Source organism: Mchenga conophoros, linkage group LG11 (assembly GCF_057382185.1).
Source record: "Mchenga conophoros isolate Kocher_MC1m ecotype Shallow Benthic linkage group LG11, M_conophoros_male_GT1.1, whole genome shotgun sequence".
Classification (NCBI taxonomy): domain Eukaryota; kingdom Metazoa; phylum Chordata; class Actinopteri; order Cichliformes; family Cichlidae; genus Mchenga; species Mchenga conophoros.
Window position 1 is genome coordinate 33,818,117 of NC_140536.1, and position 17,141 is coordinate 33,835,257.

At 45.8% G+C, this 17,141-nt stretch overlaps 30 non-coding genes across 30 annotated transcripts; 23 read left to right on the forward strand and 7 right to left on the reverse strand.

Moving 5' to 3' along the window:
* trnav-aac (transfer RNA valine (anticodon AAC)) lies at nucleotides 1-73 on the forward strand. The gene has a single exon. It is a non-coding gene; the product is annotated as a tRNA-Val (tRNA).
* A 585-nt stretch (nucleotides 74-658) lies between these two features.
* trnav-cac (transfer RNA valine (anticodon CAC)) lies at nucleotides 659-731 on the forward strand. The gene has a single exon. It is a non-coding gene; the product is annotated as a tRNA-Val (tRNA).
* Nucleotides 732-1,193: 462 nt separating this feature from the next.
* On the reverse strand, nucleotides 1,194-1,265 carry trnaq-uug (transfer RNA glutamine (anticodon UUG)). The gene has a single exon. It is a non-coding gene; the product is annotated as a tRNA-Gln (tRNA).
* A 151-nt stretch (nucleotides 1,266-1,416) lies between these two features.
* Nucleotides 1,417-1,488, forward strand: trnad-guc (transfer RNA aspartic acid (anticodon GUC)). Its single transcript has one exon. It is a non-coding gene; the product is annotated as a tRNA-Asp (tRNA).
* Nucleotides 1,489-2,072: 584 nt separating this feature from the next.
* trnav-aac (transfer RNA valine (anticodon AAC)) lies at nucleotides 2,073-2,145 on the forward strand. Its single transcript has one exon. It is a non-coding gene; the product is annotated as a tRNA-Val (tRNA).
* A 585-nt stretch (nucleotides 2,146-2,730) lies between these two features.
* trnav-cac (transfer RNA valine (anticodon CAC)) lies at nucleotides 2,731-2,803 on the forward strand. Its single transcript has one exon. It is a non-coding gene; the product is annotated as a tRNA-Val (tRNA).
* A 626-nt stretch (nucleotides 2,804-3,429) lies between these two features.
* trnad-guc (transfer RNA aspartic acid (anticodon GUC)) lies at nucleotides 3,430-3,501 on the forward strand. The gene has a single exon. It is a non-coding gene; the product is annotated as a tRNA-Asp (tRNA).
* Nucleotides 3,502-4,761: 1,260 nt separating this feature from the next.
* On the forward strand, nucleotides 4,762-4,834 carry trnav-aac (transfer RNA valine (anticodon AAC)). The gene has a single exon. It is a non-coding gene; the product is annotated as a tRNA-Val (tRNA).
* A 585-nt stretch (nucleotides 4,835-5,419) lies between these two features.
* trnav-cac (transfer RNA valine (anticodon CAC)) lies at nucleotides 5,420-5,492 on the forward strand. The gene has a single exon. It is a non-coding gene; the product is annotated as a tRNA-Val (tRNA).
* A 403-nt stretch (nucleotides 5,493-5,895) lies between these two features.
* On the reverse strand, nucleotides 5,896-5,967 carry trnaq-uug (transfer RNA glutamine (anticodon UUG)). The gene has a single exon. It is a non-coding gene; the product is annotated as a tRNA-Gln (tRNA).
* A 151-nt stretch (nucleotides 5,968-6,118) lies between these two features.
* Nucleotides 6,119-6,190, forward strand: trnad-guc (transfer RNA aspartic acid (anticodon GUC)). The gene has a single exon. It is a non-coding gene; the product is annotated as a tRNA-Asp (tRNA).
* Nucleotides 6,191-7,448: 1,258 nt separating this feature from the next.
* Nucleotides 7,449-7,521, forward strand: trnav-aac (transfer RNA valine (anticodon AAC)). Its single transcript has one exon. It is a non-coding gene; the product is annotated as a tRNA-Val (tRNA).
* Nucleotides 7,522-7,982: 461 nt separating this feature from the next.
* On the reverse strand, nucleotides 7,983-8,054 carry trnaq-uug (transfer RNA glutamine (anticodon UUG)). The gene has a single exon. It is a non-coding gene; the product is annotated as a tRNA-Gln (tRNA).
* A 151-nt stretch (nucleotides 8,055-8,205) lies between these two features.
* trnad-guc (transfer RNA aspartic acid (anticodon GUC)) lies at nucleotides 8,206-8,277 on the forward strand. Its single transcript has one exon. It is a non-coding gene; the product is annotated as a tRNA-Asp (tRNA).
* A 583-nt stretch (nucleotides 8,278-8,860) lies between these two features.
* trnav-aac (transfer RNA valine (anticodon AAC)) lies at nucleotides 8,861-8,933 on the forward strand. Its single transcript has one exon. It is a non-coding gene; the product is annotated as a tRNA-Val (tRNA).
* A 585-nt stretch (nucleotides 8,934-9,518) lies between these two features.
* trnav-cac (transfer RNA valine (anticodon CAC)) lies at nucleotides 9,519-9,591 on the forward strand. The gene has a single exon. It is a non-coding gene; the product is annotated as a tRNA-Val (tRNA).
* Nucleotides 9,592-10,053: 462 nt separating this feature from the next.
* On the reverse strand, nucleotides 10,054-10,125 carry trnaq-uug (transfer RNA glutamine (anticodon UUG)). Its single transcript has one exon. It is a non-coding gene; the product is annotated as a tRNA-Gln (tRNA).
* A 151-nt stretch (nucleotides 10,126-10,276) lies between these two features.
* Nucleotides 10,277-10,348, forward strand: trnad-guc (transfer RNA aspartic acid (anticodon GUC)). Its single transcript has one exon. It is a non-coding gene; the product is annotated as a tRNA-Asp (tRNA).
* A 584-nt stretch (nucleotides 10,349-10,932) lies between these two features.
* On the forward strand, nucleotides 10,933-11,005 carry trnav-aac (transfer RNA valine (anticodon AAC)). Its single transcript has one exon. It is a non-coding gene; the product is annotated as a tRNA-Val (tRNA).
* A 585-nt stretch (nucleotides 11,006-11,590) lies between these two features.
* trnav-cac (transfer RNA valine (anticodon CAC)) lies at nucleotides 11,591-11,663 on the forward strand. Its single transcript has one exon. It is a non-coding gene; the product is annotated as a tRNA-Val (tRNA).
* Nucleotides 11,664-12,125: 462 nt separating this feature from the next.
* Nucleotides 12,126-12,197, reverse strand: trnaq-uug (transfer RNA glutamine (anticodon UUG)). Its single transcript has one exon. It is a non-coding gene; the product is annotated as a tRNA-Gln (tRNA).
* A 151-nt stretch (nucleotides 12,198-12,348) lies between these two features.
* Nucleotides 12,349-12,420, forward strand: trnad-guc (transfer RNA aspartic acid (anticodon GUC)). Its single transcript has one exon. It is a non-coding gene; the product is annotated as a tRNA-Asp (tRNA).
* Nucleotides 12,421-13,002: 582 nt separating this feature from the next.
* trnav-aac (transfer RNA valine (anticodon AAC)) lies at nucleotides 13,003-13,075 on the forward strand. Its single transcript has one exon. It is a non-coding gene; the product is annotated as a tRNA-Val (tRNA).
* A 585-nt stretch (nucleotides 13,076-13,660) lies between these two features.
* On the forward strand, nucleotides 13,661-13,733 carry trnav-cac (transfer RNA valine (anticodon CAC)). The gene has a single exon. It is a non-coding gene; the product is annotated as a tRNA-Val (tRNA).
* Nucleotides 13,734-14,195: 462 nt separating this feature from the next.
* trnaq-uug (transfer RNA glutamine (anticodon UUG)) lies at nucleotides 14,196-14,267 on the reverse strand. The gene has a single exon. It is a non-coding gene; the product is annotated as a tRNA-Gln (tRNA).
* A 151-nt stretch (nucleotides 14,268-14,418) lies between these two features.
* Nucleotides 14,419-14,490, forward strand: trnad-guc (transfer RNA aspartic acid (anticodon GUC)). The gene has a single exon. It is a non-coding gene; the product is annotated as a tRNA-Asp (tRNA).
* A 582-nt stretch (nucleotides 14,491-15,072) lies between these two features.
* On the forward strand, nucleotides 15,073-15,145 carry trnav-aac (transfer RNA valine (anticodon AAC)). Its single transcript has one exon. It is a non-coding gene; the product is annotated as a tRNA-Val (tRNA).
* Nucleotides 15,146-15,730: 585 nt separating this feature from the next.
* trnav-cac (transfer RNA valine (anticodon CAC)) lies at nucleotides 15,731-15,803 on the forward strand. The gene has a single exon. It is a non-coding gene; the product is annotated as a tRNA-Val (tRNA).
* Nucleotides 15,804-16,265: 462 nt separating this feature from the next.
* On the reverse strand, nucleotides 16,266-16,337 carry trnaq-uug (transfer RNA glutamine (anticodon UUG)). Its single transcript has one exon. It is a non-coding gene; the product is annotated as a tRNA-Gln (tRNA).
* Nucleotides 16,338-16,488: 151 nt separating this feature from the next.
* Nucleotides 16,489-16,560, forward strand: trnad-guc (transfer RNA aspartic acid (anticodon GUC)). Its single transcript has one exon. It is a non-coding gene; the product is annotated as a tRNA-Asp (tRNA).
* The last annotated feature ends 581 nt before the right edge of the window (nucleotides 16,561-17,141 follow it).

Sequence of the window (17,141 nt, forward strand, 5' to 3'; positions counted from 1 at the left end):
GTTTCCGTAGTGTAGTGGTTATCACGTTCGCCTAACACGCGAAAGGTCCCTGGTCCGAAACCAGGGTGAAACATGCTTCTTTGTTTCCCGATACAAAAGTGTCTGCCTGCAGGCATTGCTTTATCTTATGGGGTTGTACTGCTGTTTGGCACAAAGAGGAGTGAAAGTACTCAAATCTTGTACAGGGCTCTGACGCTTGTAACCTTTGGATGCTCATGTTGTAAAAAGTTGTCTATAGCCCAAATTTCAGGAAATTTCACACAAACCAACATGTCTCCAGTCACCATATTTACTGAAGATGCAGGCACAGACTAAGCTCTTGGAAATGAGTGTCTCTAGCTGGCCTGCCCAGGACTTGGGCCTATTTTCAGCCAATGCACAACGTGATCAACCGCATGGCCTCTTTAGATAACAGTTCTGGGCTTCTTAGGGCAGCATATGTCGAGCTGCGCTTGCTTCAGAGAACTCCTAAATGTCAAAAGTTTTTAAGTGAGCCTAACATCGAGACTATAGTTCAGATTCCTTGCTAGCGAGCGTCTGTCTCTTCTCCATGGTTCCTTCTGTTCAAGGGCATGATAGTAACCTGCCATCAGATTTGTCAGATTGGCCAGATTACTGATTGAGACACATTCCAAAGCCAAGCAAGCCATCACTCACCGTTTCCGTAGTGTAGTGGTTATCACATTCGCCTCACACGCGAAAGGTCCCCGGTCCGAAACCGGGCGGAAACATGGGTGTTTTGCTTCTTTGGTCACAAGGGAATTGATGTTCACTGTTTAGACAACTCTGCTCTTCCAGCCTTTTCTCTGTTTTACTTGCGTCCCTATTGAGAAATAAGACTCCTAGTTTTGTCTTCTATAGGTTGTGTGCTAGCCAAGCAAAGGACATCAAAAAGCTTGTCAACCAGAAGCTCAGAGCCTTCAGTGGTGGCAACAGAGTTAGAAGTGAGAAGAGTACAAGGGGAATTGTTGCCTTGAGTCACGGTGGCCAATGAAAGATACAGCAGGACGCTGAAGTGGAAAGTGCAGTACAAGAGCATGAGCGAGGTTTGGTGCGGCATGAAGACCACGCGCAGATGGGATCAGCCAACAGAAGAGGAGTGGAATTGACTGGGCCACTAACTTGTTCTTTAAGTCATTAAACTCTCATGCTAGCTTGTGCTAATGCGGAGCAAAGGGCTAGAAAGCCAAATGAGGCTCCACTGAGACTTGAACTCAGATCACTGGATTCAAAGTCCAGAGTGCTAACCGTTTCACCATGGAACCCTGCTGAAAGCAGAAAAAAGTTCTCTGTCAAACACCCATAAAACTGTAGTTCCTGGTAAAGTGATGGGGTTTTTTACATGGCCGACGAGAGTTTGCGTGTCATACCTGCTGCGAATCCCACCTTGACATGACGCCGACAGAGGCTTGCAGGTCCTCGTTAGTATAGTGGACAGTATCTCCGCCTGTCACGCGGAAGACCGGGGTTCGATTCCCCGACGGGGAGTGAGCAGTCTCCTTCTCTGCTCTTCCTTTTACCTGGAATGACCACACACCCGTTAATCGCACGCTACGTGCATTTTTTTTTTGCACAGAGTCCATCATTCAAAAAGACCCTGTGGAATTTCTCCACCACATCCTAGTCGATCTAACAATCTAGTCCTATAATGGGTTTGAAAAAACATCAATTCCACCTGTGCACTCATAAGTCAAAAATGTCTTCTAGGCAAGAGCTCCCATGAGAAGAGAAGCTTGTCCAAGAGAACTCTGCTTGTCCAGCGTTTTCTCTGCTTTACTTGCGTCCCTATTAACAAATAAGTCTCGTGTGTTTGTCTTCTGTAGGTTGTGTGCTAGCCTGACAAAGAACATCAAAGAGCTTGTCAACAAGAAGATCAGCTCCCATTTGAAGAGATGCTATCTCGAGATCACAATTTGGATTGTCAATATAACCATAAATGGGGGAATGCTTGAAAAATGACACAAAGGGGAGTTCCCCGCTTCTCACTAGTCCTACATGATCTGTCATAAAAGTCCTCAAATTTAAGAAGGCATCGAATTGGCCCTCTAATGACGAGAGGGCATGCACGCTCCGTTTCCGTAGTGTAGTGGTTATCACGTTCGCCTAACACGCGAAAGGTCCCTGGTCCGAAACCAGGGTGAAACATGCTTCTTTGTTTCCCGATACAAAAGTGTCTGCCTGCAGGCATTGCTTTATCTTATGGGGTTGTACTGCTGTTTGGCACAAAGAGGAGTGAAAGTACTCAAATCTTGTACAGGGCTCTGACGCTTGTAACCTTTGGATGCTCATGTTGTAAAAAGTTGTCTATAGCCCAAATTTCAGGAAATTTCACACAAACCAACATGTCTCCAGTCACCATATTTACTGAAGATGCAGGCACAGACTAAGCTCTTGGAAATGAGTGTCTCTAGCTGGCCTGCCCAGGACTTGGGCCTATTTTCAGCCAATGCACAACGTGATCAACCGCATGGCCTCTTTAGATAACAGTTCTGGGCTTCTTAGGGCAGCATATGTCGAGCTGCGCTTGCTTCAGAGAACTCCTAAATGTCAAAAGTTTTTAAGTGAGCCTAACATCGAGACTATAGTTCAGATTCCTTGCTAGCGAGCGTCTGTCTCTTCTCCATGGTTCCTTCTGTTCAAGGGCATGATAGTAACCTGCCATCAGATTTGTCAGATTGGCCAGATTACTGATTGAGACACATTCCAAAGCCAAGCAAGCCATCACTCACCGTTTCCGTAGTGTAGTGGTTATCACATTCGCCTCACACGCGAAAGGTCCCCGGTCCGAAACCGGGCGGAAACATGGGTGTTTTGCTTCTTTGGTCACAAGGGAATTGATGTTCACTGTTTAGACAACTCTGCTTGTCCAGCATTTTCTCTGTTTTACTTGCGTCCCTATTGAGAAATAAGACTCCTAGTTTTGTCTTCTATAGGTTGTGTGCTAGCCAAGCAAAGGACATCAAAAAGCTTGTCAACCAGAAGCTCAGAGCCTTCAGTGGTGGCAACAGAGTTAGAAGTGAGAAGAGTACAAGGGGAATTGTTGCCTTGAGTGACGGTGGCCAATGAAAGATACAGCAGGACGCTGAAGTGGAAAGTGCAGTACAAGAGCATGAGTGAGGTTTGGTGCGGCATGAAGACCACGCGCAGATGGGATCAGCCAACAGAAGAGGAGTGGAATGCGGAGCAAAGGGCTAGAAAGCCAAATGAGGCTCCACTGAGACTTGAACTCAGATCACTGGATTCAAAGTGGAGAGTGCTAACCGTTACACCATGGAACCCTGCTGAAAGCAGAAAAAAGTTCTCTGTCAAACACCCATAAAACTGTAGTTCCTGGTAAAGTGATGGGGTTTTTTACATGGCCGACGAGAGTTTGCGTGTCATACCTGCTGCGAATCCCACCTTGACATGACGCCGACAGAGGTTTGCAGGTCCTCGTTAGTATAGTGGACAGTATCTCCGCCTGTCACGCGGAAGACCGGGGTTCGATTCCCCGACGGGGAGTGAGCAGTCTCCTTCTCTGCTCTTCCTTTTACCTGGAATGACCACACACCCGTTAATCGCACGCTACGTGCATTTTTTTTGCACAGAGTCCATCATTCAAAAAGACCCTGTGGAATTTCTCCACCACATCCTAGTCGATCTAACAATCTAGTTGAAGGAAATTTCCGTCCCCGGTTTCCTCCAAGGCGTGAGCGATAAGCAGAGTTTTGTCCTTTCCTTATAAGACTCCTAATTATTCAAAGTAACACTCAGGTATGCCGTTCAGCTGGGTTAGTTACGATATCGGGAGCAGTTAGGAGAACAAAGTGATACAGAGACTGTTCAGATTGCTTTCCCAGAATCAACTCAAAGGTTTATTTGGTACACAGCAGTTTATATAGAGAAAAAAAGGTTCGTGTGTCAGCTTTCCCAGTTCAAACCGGTACAGACTAAATAAGGAAACGTCTTCCTGCCTTCTGAGCAAAGTATCCCTTGTGTAGTTTATCAGTTCAGCTACAATTTATGATCATCCCAGCAAAATACACTCCTAGACATAGAATACAGAGTTCTTTCATTAGTGAATTCTGAAACAAACCACCTGGCCTTTAACGAGCCTTTTCCAGGAGATAAAGAAAAAGGGAGGATGGGAGTAAGGAAGTGGTCTCGTCTCTGTGGTGTTTTCGACCTTGGGGTACCAGCCTGTGAGTCTTACACATTAATTCTTGGGTCACAGAGAAAGAGAAAAACAACTAGTAAATGGGCCTTATTGAGTAGCAGTTTCTCTGCACAACATCACCACAAAACATTATCCTGTAAATGCTACCATGGTATCAAAATATCACAACACTAGTCCTATAATGGGTTTGAAAAAACATCAATTCCACCTGTGCACTCATAAGTCAAAAATGTCTTCTAGGCAAGAGCTCCCATGAGAAGAGAAGCTTGTCCAAGAGAACTCTGCTTGTCCAGCGTTTTCTCTGCTTTACTTGCGTCCCTATTAACAAATAAGTCTCGTGTGTTTGTCTTCTGTAGGTTGTGTGCTAGCCTGACAAAGAACATCAAAGAGCTTGTCAACAAGAAGATCAGCTCCCATTTGAAGAGATGCTATCTCGAGATCACAATTTGGATTGTCAATATAACCATAAATGGGGGAATGCTTGAAAAATGACATAAATGGGAGTTCCCCGCTTCTCACTAGTCCTACATGATCTGTCATAAAAGTCCTCAAATTTAAGAAGGCATCGAATTGCCCCTCTAATGACGAGAGGGCATGCACGCTCCGTTTCCGTAGTGTAGTGGTTATCACGTTCGCCTAACACGCGAAAGGTCCCTGGTCCGAAACCAGGCTGAAACATGCTTCTTTGTTTCCCGATACAAAAGTGTCTGCCTGCAGGCATTGCTTTATCTTATGGGGTTGTACTGCTGTTTGGCACAAAGAGGAGTGAAAGTACTCAAATCTTGTACAGGGCTCTGACGCTTGTAACCTTTGGATGCTCATGTTGTAAAAAGTTGTCTATAGCCCAAATTTCAGGAAATTTCACACAAACCAACATGTCTCCAGTCACCATATTTACTGAAGATGCAGGCACAGACTAAGCTCTTGGAAATGAGTGTCTCTAGCTGGCCTGCCCAGGACTTGGGCCTATTTTCAGCCAATGCACAACGTGATCAACCGCATGGCCTCTTTAGATAACAGTTCTGGGCTTCTTAGGGCAGCATATGTCGAGCTGCGCTTGCTTCAGAGAACTCCTAAATGTCAAAAGTTTTTAAGTGAGCCTAACATCGAGACTATAGTACAGATTCCTTGCTAGCGAGCGTCTGTCTCTTCTCCATGGTTCCTTCTGTTCAAGGGCATGATAGTAACCTGCCATCAGATTTGTCAGATTGGCCAGATTACTGATTGAGACACATTCCAAAGCCAAGCAAGCCATCACTCACCGTTTCCGTAGTGTAGTGGTTATCACATTCGCCTCACACGCGAAAGGTCCCCGGTCCGAACCCGGGCGGAAACATGGGTGTTTTGCTTCTTTGGTCACAAGGGAATTGATGTTCACTGTTTAGACAACTCTGCTTGTCCAGCATTTTCTCTGTTTTACTTGCGTCCCTATTGAGAAATAAGACTCCTAGTTTTGTCTTCTATAGGTTGTGTGCTAGCCAAGCAAAGGACATCAAAAAGCTTGTCAACCAGAAGCTCAGAGCCTTCAGTGGTGGCAACAGAGTTAGAAGTGAGAAGAGTACAAGGGGAATTGTTGCCTTGAGTCACGGTGGCCAATGAAAGATACAGCAGGACGCTGAAGTGGAAAGTGCAGTACAAGAGCATGAGCGAGGTTTGGTGCGGCATGAAGACCACGCGCAGATGGGATCAGCCAACAGAAGAGGAGTGGAATGCGGAGCAAAGGGCTAGAAAGCCAAATGAGGCTCCACTGAGACTTGAACTCAGATCACTGGATTCAAAGTCCAGAGTGCTAACCGTTACACCATGGAACCCTGCTGAAAGCAGAAAAAAGTTCTCTGTCAAACACCCATAAAACTGTAGTTCCTGGTAAAGTGATGGGGTTTTTTACATGGCCGACGAGAGTTTGCGTGTCATACCTGCTGCGAATCCCACCTTGACATGACGCCGACAGAGGCTTGCAGGTCCTCGTTAGTATAGTGGACAGTATCTCCGCCTGTCACGCGGAAGACCGGGGTTCGATTCCCCGACGGGGAGTGAGCAGTCTCCTTCTCTGCTCTTCCTTTTACCTGGAATGACCACACACCCGTTAATCGCACGCTACGTGCATTTTTTTTGCACAGAGTCCATCATTCAAAAAGACCCTGTGGAATTTCTCCACCACATCCTAGTCGATCTAACAATCTAGTTGAAGGAAATTTCCGTCCCCGGTTTCCTCCAAGGCGTGAGCGATAAGCAGACTTTTGTCCTTTCCTTATAAGACTCCTAATTATTCAAAGTAACACTCAGGTATGCCGTTCAGCTGGGTTAGTTACGATATCGGGAGCAGTTAGGAGAACAAAGTGATACAGAGACTGTTCAGATTGCTTTCCCAGAATCAACTCAAAGGTTTATTTGGTACACAGCAGTTTATATAGAGAAAAAAAGGTTCGTGTGTCAGCTTTCCCAGTTCAAACCGGTACAGACTAAATAAGGAAACGTCTTCCTGCCTTCTGAGCAAAGTATCCCTTGTGTAGTTTATCAGTTCAGCTACAATTTATGATCATCCCAGCAAAATACACTCCTAGACAGAATACAGAGTTCTTTCATTAGTGAATTCTGAAACAAACCACCTGGCCTTTAACGAGCCTTTTCCAGGAGATAAAGAAAAAGGGAGGATGGGAGTAAGGAAGTGGTCTCGTCTCTGTGGTGTTTTCGACCTTGGGGTACCAGCCTGTGAGTCTTACACATTAATTCTTGGGTCACAGAGAAAGAGAAAAACAACTAGTAAATGGGCCTTATTGAGTAGCAGTTTCTCTGCACAACATCACCACAAAACATTATCCTGTAAATGCTACCATGGTATCAAAATATCACAACACTAGTCCTATAATGGGTTTGAAAAAACATCAATTCCACCTGTGCACTCATAAGTCAAAAATGTCTTCTAGGCAAGAGCTCCCATGAGAAGAGAAGCTTGTCCAAGAGAACTCTGCTTGTCCAGCGTTTTCTCTGCTTTACTTGCGTCCCTATTAACAAATAAGTCTCGTGTGTTTGTCTTCTGTAGGTTGTGTGCTAGCCTGACAAAGAACATCAAAGAGCTTGTCAACAAGAAGATCAGCTCCCATTTGAAGAGATGCTATCTCGAGATCACAATTTGGATTGTCAATATAACCATAAATGGGGGAATGCTTGAAAAATGACACAAATGGGAGTTCCCCGCTTCTCACTAGTCCTACATGATCTGTCATAAAAGTCCTCAAATTTAAGAAGGCATCGAATTGCCCCTCTAATGACGAGAGGGCGTGCACGCTCAGTTTCCGTAGTGTAGTGGTTATCACGTTCACCTAACACGCGAAAGGTCCCCGGTCCGAAACCGGGCGGAAACATGGGTGTTTTGCTTCTTTGGTCACAAGGGAATTGATGTTCACTGTTTAGACAACTCTGCTCTTCCAGCCTTTTCTCTGTTTTACTTGCGTCCCTATTGAGAAATAAGACTCCTAGTTTTGTCTTCTATAGGTTGTGTGCTAGCCAAGCAAAGGACATCAAAAAGCTTGTCAACCAGAAGCTCAGAGCCTTCAGTGGTGGCAACAGAGTTAGAAGTGAGAAGAGTACAAGGGGAATTGTTGCCTTGAGTCACGGTGGCCAATGAAAGATACAGCAGGACGCTGAAGTGGAAAGTGCAGTACAAGAGCATGAGCGAGGTTTGGTGCGGCATGAAGACCACGCGCAGATGGGATCAGCCAACAGAAGAGGAGTGGAATTGACTGGGCCACTAACTTGTCTTTAAGTCATTAAACTCTCATGCTAGCTTGTGCTAATGCGGAGCAAAGGGCTAGAAAGCCAAATGAGGCTCCACTGAGACTTGAACTCAGATCACTGGATTCAAAGTCCAGAGTGCTAACCGTTACACCATGGAACCCTGCTGAAAGCAGAAAAAAGTTCTCTGTCAAACACCCATAAAACTGTAGTTCCTGGTAAAGTGATGGGGTTTTTTACATGGCCGACGAGAGTTTGCGTGTCATACCTGCTGCGAATCCCACCTTGACATGACGCCGACAGAGGCTTGCAGGTCCTCGTTAGTATAGTGGACAGTATCTCCGCCTGTCACGTGGAAGACCGGGGTTCGATTCCCCGACGGGGAGTGATCAGTCTCCTTCTCTGCTCTGCCTTTTACCTGGAATGACCACACACCCGTTAATCGCACGCTACGTGCAGTTTTTTTTGCACAGAGTCCATCATTCAAAAAGACCCTGTGGAATTTCTCCACCACATCCTAGTCGATCTAACAATCTAGTCCTATAATGGGTTTGAAAAAACATCAATTCCACCTGTGCACTCATAAGTCAAAAATGTCTTCTAGGCAAGAGCTCCCATGAGAAGAGAAGCTTGTCCAAGAGAACTCTGCTTGTCCAGCGTTTTCTCTGCTTTACTTGCGTCCCTATTAACAAATAAGTCTCGTGTGTTTGTCTTCTGTAGGTTGTGTGCTAGCCTGACAAAGAACATCAAAGAGCTTGTCAACAAGAAGATCAGCTCCCATTTGAAGAGATGCTATCTCGAGATCACAATTTGGATTGTCAATATAACCATAAATGGGGGAATGCTTGAAAAATGACACAAATGGGAGTTCCCCGCTTCTCACTAGTCCTACATGATCTGTCATAAAAGTCCTCAAATTTAAGAAGGCATCGAATTGGCCCTCTAATGACGAGAGGGAATGCACGCTCCGTTTCCGTAGTGTAGTGGTTATCACGTTCGCCTAACACGCGAAAGGTCCCTGGTCCGAAACCAGGCGGAAACATGCTTCTTTGTTTCCCGATACAAAAGTGTCTGCCTGCAGGCATTGCTTTATCTTATGGGGTTGTACTGCTGTTTGGCACAAAGAGGAGTGAAAGTACTCAAATCTTGTACAGGGCTCTGACGCTTGTAACCTTTGGATGCTCATGTTGTAAAAAGTTGTCTATAGCCCAAATTTCAGGAAATTTCACACAAACCAACATGTCTCCAGTCACCATATTTACTGAAGATGCAGGCACAGACTAAGCTCTTGGAAATGAGTGTCTCTAGCTGGCCTGCCCAGGACTTGGGCCTATTTTCAGCCAATGCACAACGTGATCAACCGCATGGCCTCTTTAGATAACAGTTCTGGGCTTCTTAGGGCAGCATATGTCGAGCTGCGCTTGCTTCAGAGAACTCCTAAATGTCAAAAGTTTTTAAGTGAGCCTAACATCGAGACTATAGTTCAGATTCCTTGCTAGCGAGCGTCTGTCTCTTCTCCATGGTTCCTTCTGTTCAAGGGCATGATAGTAACCTGCCATCAGATTTGTCAGATTGGCCAGATTACTGATTGAGACACATTCCAAAGCCAAGCAATCCATCACTCACAGTTTCCGTAGTGTAGTGGTTATCACATTCGCCTCACACGCGAAAGGTCCCCGGTCCGAACCCGGGCGGAAACATGGGTGTTTTGCTTCTTTGGTCACAAGGGAATTGATGTTCACTGTTTAGACAACTCTGCTTGTCCAGCATTTTCTCTGTTTTACTTGCGTCCCTATTGAGAAATAAGACTCCTAGTTTTGTCTTCTATAGGTTGTGTGCTAGCCAAGCAAAGGACATCAAAAAGCTTGTCAACCAGAAGCTCAGAGCCTTCAGTGGTGGCAACAGAGTTAGAAGTGAGAAGAGTACAAGGGGAATTGTTGCCTTGAGTCACGGTGGCCAATGAAAGATACAGCAGGACGCTGAAGTGGAAAGTGCAGTACAAGAGCATGAGCGAGGTTTGGTGCGGCATGAAGACCACGCGCAGATGGGATCAGCCAACAGAAGAGGAGTGGAATTGACTGGGCCACTAACTTGTTCTTTAAGTCATTAAACTCTCATGCTAGCTTGTGCTAATGCGGAGCAAAGGGCTAGAAAGCCAAATGAGGCTCCACTGAGACTTGAACTCAGATCACTGGATTCAAAGTCCAGAGTGCTAACCGTTTCACCATGGAACCCTGCTGAAAGCAGAAAAAAGTTCTCTGTCAAACACCCATAAAACTGTAGTTCCTGGTAAAGTGATGGGGTTTTTTACATGGCCGACGAGAGTTTGCGTGTCATACCTGCTGCGAATCCCACCTTGACATGACGCCGACAGAGGCTTGCAGGTCCTCGTTAGTATAGTGGACAGTATCTCCGCCTGTCACGCGGAAGACCGGGGTTCGATTCCCCGACGGGGAGTGAGCAGTCTCCTTCTCTGCTCTGCCTTTTACCTGGAATGACCACACACCCGTTAATCGCACGCTACGTGCATTTTTTTTTTGCACAGAGTCCATCATTCAAAAAGACCCTGTGGAATTTCTCCACCACATCCTAGTCGATCTAACAATCTAGTCCTATAATGGGTTTGAAAAAACATCAATTCCACCTGTGCACTCATAAGTCAAAAATGTCTTCTAGGCAAGAGCTCCCATGAGAAGAGAAGCTTGTCCAAGAGAACTCTGCTTGTCCAGCGTTTTCTCTGCTTTACTTGCGTCCCTATTAACAAATAAGTCTCGTGTGTTTGTCTTCTGTAGGTTGTGTGCTAGCCTGACAAAGAACATCAAAGAGCTTGTCAACAAGAAGATCAGCTCCCATTTGAAGAGATGCTATCTCGAGATCACAATTTGGATTGTCAATATAACCATAAATGGGGGAATGCTTGAAAAATGACACAAATGGGAGTTCCCCGCTTCTCACTAGTCCTACATGATCTGTCATAAAAGTCCTCAAATTTAAGAAGGCATCGAATTGGCCCTCTAATGACGAGAGGGCATGCACGCTCCGTTTCCGTAGTGTAGTGGTTATCACGTTCGCCTAACACGCGAAAGGTCCCTGGTCCGAAACCAGGCGGAAACATGCTTCTTTGTTTCCCGATACAAAAGTGTCTGCCTGCAGGCATTGCTTTATCTTATGGGGTTGTACTGCTGTTTGGCACAAAGAGGAGTGAAAGTACTCAAATCTTGTACAGGGCTCTGACGCTTGTAACCTTTGGATGCTCATGTTGTAAAAAGTTGTCTATAGCCCAAATTTCAGGAAATTTCACACAAACCAACATGTCTCCAGTCACCATATTTACTGAAGATGCAGGCACAGACTAAGCTCTTGGAAATGAGTGTCTCTAGCTGGCCTGCCCAGGACTTGGGCCTATTTTCAGCCAATGCACAACGTGATCAACCGCATGGCCTCTTTAGATAACAGTTCTGGGCTTCTTAGGGCAGCATATGTCGAGCTGCGCTTGCTTCAGAGAACTCCTAAATGTCAAAAGTTTTTAAGTGAGCCTAACATCGAGACTATAGTTCAGATTCCTTGCTAGCGAGCGTCTGTCTCTTCTCCATGGTTCCTTCTGTTCAAGGGCATGATAGTAACCTGCCATCAGATTTGTCAGATTGGCCAGATTACTGATTGAGACACATTCCAAAGCCAAGCAAGCCATCACTCACAGTTTCCGTAGTGTAGTGGTTATCACATTCGCCTCACACGCGAAAGGTCCCCGGTCCGAAACCGGGCGGAAACATGGGTGTTTTGCTTCTTTGGTCACAAGGGAATTGATGTTCACTGTTTAGACAACTCTGCTTGTCCAGCATTTTCTCTGTTTTACTTGCGTCCCTATTGAGAAATAAGACTCCTAGTTTTGTCTTCTATAGGTTGTGTGCTAGCCAAGCAAAGGACATCAAAAAGCTTGTCAACCAGAAGCTCAGAGCCTTCAGTGGTGGCAACAGAGTTAGAAGTGAGAAGAGTACAAGGGGAATTGTTGCCTTGAGTGACGGTGGCCAATGAAAGATACAGCAGGACGCTGAAGTGGAAAGTGCAGTACAAGAGCAAGAGCGAGGTTTGGTGCGGCATGAAGACCACGCGCAGATGGGATCAGCCAACAGAAGAGGAGTGGAATTGACTGGGCCACTAACTTGTTCTTTAAGTCATTAAACTCTCATGCTAGCTTGTGCTAATGCGGAGCAAAGGGCTAGAAAGCCAAATGAGGTTCCACTGAGACTTGAACTCAGATCACTGGATTCAAAGTCCAGAGTGCTAACCGTTACACCATGGAACCCTGCTGAAAGCAGAAAAAAGTTCTCTGTCAAACACCCATAAAACTGTAGTTCCTGGTAAAGTGATGGGGTTTTTTACATGGCCGACGAGAGTTTGCGTGTCATACCTGCTGCGAATCCCACCTTGACATGATGCCGACAGAGGCTTGCAGGTCCTCGTTAGTATAGTGGACAGTATCTCCGCCTGTCACGCGGAAGACCGGGGTTCGATTCCCCGACGGGGAGTGAGCAGTCTCCTTCTCTGCTCTGCCTTTTACCTGGAATGACCACACACCCGTTAATCGCACGCTACGTGCATTTTTTTTGCACAGAGTCCATCATTCAAAAAGACCCTGTGGAATTTCTCCACCACATCCTAGTCGATCTAACAATCTAGTCCTATAATGGGTTTGAAAAAACATCAATTCCACCTGTGCACTCATAAGTCAAAAATGTCTTCTAGGCAAGAGCTCCCATGAGAAGAGAAGCTTGTCCAAGAGAACTCTGCTTGTCCAGCGTTTTCTCTGCTTTACTTGCGTCCCTATTAACAAATAAGTCTCGTGTGTTTGTCTTCTGTAGGTTGTGTGCTAGCCTGACAAAGAACATCAAAGAGCTTGTCAACAAGAAGATCAGCTCCCATTTGAAGAGATGCTATCTCGAGATCACAATTTGGATTGTCAATATAACCATAAATGGGGGAATGCTTGAAAAATGACACAAATGGGAGTTCCCCGCTTCTCACTAGTCCTACATGATCTGTCATAAAAGTCCTCAAATTTAAGAAGGCATCGAATTGCCCCTCTAATGACGAGAGGGCATGCACGCTCCGTTTCCGTAGTGTAGTGGTTATCACGTTCGCCTAACACGCGAAAGGTCCCTGGTCCGAAACCAGGCGGAAACATGCTTCTTTGTTTCCCGATACAAAAGTGTCTGCCTGCAGGCATTGCTTTATCTTATGGGGTTGTACTGCTGTTTGGCACAAAGAGGAGTGAAAGTACTCAAATCTTGTACAGGGCTCTGACGCTTGTAACCTTTGGATGCTCATGTTGTAAAAAGTTGTCTATAGCCCAAATTTCAGGAAATTTCACACAAACCAACATGTCTCCAGTCACCATATTTACTGAAGATGCAGGCACAGACTAAGCTCTTGGAAATGAGTGTCTCTAGCTGGCCTGCCCAGGACTTGGGCCTATTTTCAGCCAATGCACAACGTGATCAACCGCATGGCCTCTTTAGATAACAGTTCTGGGCTTCTTAGGGCAGCATATGTCGAGCTGCGCTTGCTTCAGAGAACTCCTAAATGTCAAAAGTTTTTAAGTGAGCCTAACATCGAGACTATAGTTCAGATTCCTTGCTAGCGAGCGTCTGTCTCTTCTCCATGGTTCCTTCTGTTCAAGGGCATGATAGTAACCTGCCATCAGATTTGTCAGATTGGCCAGATTACTGATTGAGACACATTCCAAAGCCAAGCAAGCCATCACTCACAGTTTCCATAGTGTAGTCGTTATCACATTCGCCTCACACGCGAAAGGTCCCCGGTCCGAAACCGGGCGGAAACATGGGTGTTTTGCTTCTTTGGTCACAAGGGAATTGATGTTCACTGTTTAGACAACTCTGCTTGTCCAGCATTTTCTCTGTTTTACTTGCGTCCCTATTGAGAAATAAGACTCCTAGTTTTGTCTTCTATAGGTTGTGTGCTAGCCAAGCAAAGGACATCAAAAAGCTTGTCAACCAGAAGCTCAGAGCCTTCAGTGGTGGCAACAGAGTTAGAAGTGAGAAGAGTACAAGGGGAATTGTTGCCTTGAGTGACGGTGGCCAATGAAAGATACAGCAGGACGCTGAAGTGGAAAGTGCAGTACAAGAGCAAGAGCGAGGTTTGGTGCGGCATGAAGACCACGCGCAGATGGGATCAGCCAACAGAAGAGGAGTGGAATTGACTGGGCCACTAACTTGTTCTTTAAGTCATTAAACTCTCATGCTAGCTTGTGCTAATGCGGAGCAAAGGGCTAGAAAGCCAAATGAGGTTCCACTGAGACTTGAACTCAGATCACTGGATTCAAAGTCCAGAGTGCTAACCGTTACACCATGGAACCCTGCTGAAAGCAGAAAAAAGTTCTCTGTCAAACACCCATAAAACTGTAGTTCCTGGTAAAGTGATGGGGTTTTTTACATGGCCGACGAGAGTTTGCGTGTCATACCTGCTGCGAATCCCACCTTGACATGATGCCGACAGAGGCTTGCAGGTCCTCGTTAGTATAGTGGACAGTATCTCCGCCTGTCACGCGGAAGACCGGGGTTCGATTCCCCGACGGGGAGTGAGCAGTCTCCTTCTCTGCTCTGCCTTTTACCTGGAATGACCACACACCCGTTAATCGCACGCTACGTGCATTTTTTTTGCACAGAGTCCATCATTCAAAAAGACCCTGTGGAATTTCTCCACCACATCCTAGTCGATCTAACAATCTAGTCCTATAATGGGTTTGAAAAAACATCAATTCCACCTGTGCACTCATAAGTCAAAAATGTCTTCTAGGCAAGAGCTCCCATGAGAAGAGAAGCTTGTCCAAGAGAACTCTGCTTGTCCAGCGTTTTCTCTGCTTTACTTGCGTCCCTATTAACAAATAAGTCTCGTGTGTTTGTCTTCTGTAGGTTGTGTGCTAGCCTGACAAAGAACATCAAAGAGCTTGTCAACAAGAAGATCAGCTCCCATTTGAAGAGATGCTATCTCGAGATCACAATTTGGATTGTCAATATAACCATAAATGGGGGAATGCTTGAAAAATGACACAAATGGGAGTTCCCCGCTTCTCACTAGTCCTACATGATCTGTCATAAAAGTCCTCAAATTTAAGAAGGCATCGAATTGCCCCTCTAATGACGAGAGGGCATGCACGCTCCGTTTCCGTAGTGTAGTGGTTATCACGTTCGCCTAACACGCGAAAGGTCCCTGGTCCGAAACCAGGCGGAAACATGCTTCTTTGTTTCCCGATACAAAAGTGTCTGCCTGCAGGCATTGCTTTATCTTATGGGGTTGTACTGCTGTTTGGCACAAAGAGGAGTGAAAGTACTCAAATCTTGTACAGGGCTCTGACGCTTGTAACCTTTGGATGCTCATGTTGTAAAAAGTTGTCTATAGCCCAAATTTCAGGAAATTTCACACAAACCAACATGTCTCCAGTCACCATATTTACTGAAGATGCAGGCACAGACTAAGCTCTTGGAAATGAGTGTCTCTAGCTGGCCTGCCCAGGACTTGGGCCTATTTTCAGCCAATGCACAACGTGATCAACCGCATGGCCTCTTTAGATAACAGTTCTGGGCTTCTTAGGGCAGCATATGTCGAGCTGCGCTTGCTTCAGAGAACTCCTAAATGTCAAAAGTTTTTAAGTGAGCCTAACATCGAGACTATAGTTCAGATTCCTTGCTAGCGAGCGTCTGTCTCTTCTCCATGGTTCCTTCTGTTCAAGGGCATGATAGTAACCTGCCATCAGATTTGTCAGATTGGCCAGATTACTGATTGAGACACATTCCAAAGCCAAGCAAGCCATCACTCACAGTTTCCGTAGTGTAGTGGTTATCACATTCGCCTCACACGCGAAAGGTCCCCGGTCCGAAACCGGGCGGAAACATGGGTGTTTTGCTTCTTTGGTCACAAGGGAATTGATGTTCACTGTTTAGACAACTCTGCTTGTCCAGCATTTTCTCTGTTTTACTTGCGTCCCTATTGAGAAATAAGACTCCTAGTTTTGTCTTCTATAGGTTGTGTGCTAGCCAAGCAAAGGACATCAAAAAGCTTGTCAACCAGAAGCTCAGAGCCTTCAGTGGTGGCAACAGAGTTAGAAGTGAGAAGAGTACAAGGGGAATTGTTGCCTTGAGTGACGGTGGCCAATGAAAGATACAGCAGGACGCTGAAGTGGAAAGTGCAGTACAAGAGCAAGAGCGAGGTTTGGTGCGGCATGAAGACCACGCGCAGATGGGATCAGCCAACAGAAGACGAGTGGAATTGACTGGGCCACTAACTTGTTCTTTAAGTCATTAAACTCTCATGCTAGCTTGTGCTAATGCGGAGCAAAGGGCTAGAAAGCCAAATGAGGTTCCACTGAGACTTGAACTCAGATCACTGGATTCAAAGTCCAGAGTGCTAACCGTTACACCATGGAACCCTGCTGAAAGCAGAAAAAAGTTCTCTGTCAAACACCCATAAAACTGTAGTTCCTGGTAAAGTGATGGGGTTTTTTACATGGCCGACGAGAGTTTGCGTGTCATACCTGCTGCGAATCCCACCTTGACATGATGCCGACAGAGGCTTGCAGGTCCTCGTTAGTATAGTGGACAGTATCTCCGCCTGTCACGCGGAAGACCGGGGTTCGATTCCCCGACGGGGAGTGAGCAGTCTCCTTCTCTGCTCTGCCTTTTACCTGGAATGACCACACACCCGTTAATCGCACGCTACGTGCATTTTTTTTGCACAGAGTCCATCATTCAAAAAGACCCTGTGGAATTTCTCCACCACATCCTAGTCGATCTAACAATCTAGTCCTATAATGGGTTTGAAAAAACATCAATTCCACCTGTGCACTCATAAGTCAAAAATGTCTTCTAGGCAAGAGCTCCCATGAGAAGAGAAGCTTGTCCAAGAGAACTCTGCTTGTCCAGCGTTTTCTCTGCTTTACTTGCGTCCCTATTAACAAATAAGTCTCGTGTGTTTGTCTTCTGTAGGTTGTGTGCTAGCCTGACAAAGAACATCAAAGAGCTTGTCAACAAGAAGATCAGCTCCCATTTGAAGAGATGCTATCTCGAGATCACAATTTGGATTGTCAATATAACCATAAATGGGGGAATGCTTGAAAAATGACACAAATGGGAGTTCCCCGCTTCTCACTAGTCCTACATGATCTGTCATAAAAGTCCTCAAATTTAAGAAGGCATCGAATTGCCCCTCTAATGACGAGAGGGCATGCACGCTC